Here is a 1,908-nt window from a genome sequence, read left to right as displayed (position 1 = left end):
GAGACGCACAAGGCAAAGAGTGCAGGAAGGGTCTTGGGGCTTCCCCACCCTCTCTGAGCATGCCACCCTCCCCACATCTTCACATGTTTATCAACTCAGAAGCACTACAAAACCATCCTTTTGGGTTTCTATGGAGGGTTGGATTTTGTTACATAGGTGTGACTGATAAAATCGCTGGCCATTCATGAAGGATTTAAATTCCAACTCCTCTCTTCTTCCCCGGAGGTCAAGATTGGGTGGCACTGAAACCTCCAGTCACATGGCTTGTTCCCCTGACAACCAGCCCCCATCCTTAGGTGCTTCCCAAAATTCCAAAAGTCATCATTAACATAAACTTAGGCATGGTTGCAAGGAGTTTGTTATGAATATTAAGACACTTTTATGGCTCTTATCACTTAGGAAATTCCAAGGGTTTTAGTAGCCCTGTGCCAGAAATAGGGACAGAGACCAAATATATATTTCTTATAATAGATCACAGTATCACCTCCCATCCTCAACCCAGCTTCCACCAGCCTGCTACTGGGCCCCTTGGATTGTACTCAGTAGAGTTGGGGGCATCTGCTTTTGGCTGTCAGCGTCTGGAGGGCAAGAACTGATCTCATCCATTTCTGGGTTCCCACAGCCCAGCCCAGTTCCTTGCACCAAATAGGTACTTTGCCCATGATTTGGAATAAGGAGTGGATGCTTGATTGAACACACCTAAGGGAACATGGAAATGTGAATTTCCCCAAATAAGATAAAGCTGATCGCAAGAAAACCTGAAGCCAGTGCCTGGCCCTGGGGTCCCAGCCGCAACCAGCTCTTGTTCTGACAAGCATCCCATCCGACAAACATGAGTTCTATATCCCAGGATGAGTTACCACCCATTTCTGTGGTTCTCAGACACAGGGACAAATGGAGCTGTGAGAGGCAACTTTTAGTAGCTTCTAGAACTGAAACAGACTAAATTAAAAAATATTTTGTTCTGTTTGGGGTTCTTTATTATAATTTATGCAACTTCATTTTGTCCTTCCTCCCTCCTAAAAATCAAAGTGTTTCCTTTCTTCTAGGAAAGGCAAAAGCAGAATATATTTTTAAAGGCTTGAGATCATAGGGTCATCTTTAATGAAAAACAATATGCTTTTTGTCTTTTTATAGACTCGTTTGCTTATTAAATACCTTGAACAAATCGCAGCATGGAGAAAGAATTTGTAAACAATTGAAATCAGGAGGTTCAGAATTCTAACTCTACATCCTTTTATAAGTGAATTGGAATATTTATATTTCTTCACACATAGCTGGCATGTGAGCCTCATACAGAAAGTAGGGATATAAAAAGCAAATAAATCCACATTTCCCTTTCTCTGTAACACAGCAGGTACAGGACTACTGGGAATAAAGGCCATGGATATTTGAATGGTTAAAAACAAAACAAAACAAAACAAACCAACCCTTTAACGATTGGGCAATTTTCTATTTTGGAAAATGGTTCATTCTGTTTTATAGGATGATTTCCCCAAACCTATATTTTGTGGATATTTTGCTAATGTGCCAACCCACAGCTGGAAAGATGGGCATGCACTTTCCACACCCCCGAAATGTGAGCTCACGCGTAAAGTGGTGGGTGAGAGTCCTGTATCCAGGAACCCCAGGGAACCAGGCTCTCTCTGTACCCTGCCTGGTGAGGCTGATGCAGATGGGACATTTAGAGAAGTGTTATCTGAGAGTCTACTGTCCATTTGCATGTCCACCCACTTACCTTCTGGACCCATCATTGTTGAACCAAGTTTAATTTACTTATTTCCCCCCACACACACTCATAGGACCTTGTATTATGTGCAGGTGGTGGGAGTGCAGAAATTAACCAAACTCAAAACTTGCCCTTGAAGAACACTCCAAACTAATTGGAGAGAAAAACAGGCAGAGCAG

This window comes from Mirounga angustirostris, unplaced genomic scaffold (assembly GCF_029215605.1).
Source record: "Mirounga angustirostris isolate CCGP_5_RB_7025 unplaced genomic scaffold, mMirAng1.0.hap1 SCAF_9, whole genome shotgun sequence".
Lineage (NCBI taxonomy): Eukaryota > Metazoa > Chordata > Mammalia > Carnivora > Phocidae > Mirounga > Mirounga angustirostris.
Note: the sequence above shows the minus strand (reverse complement) of the source record.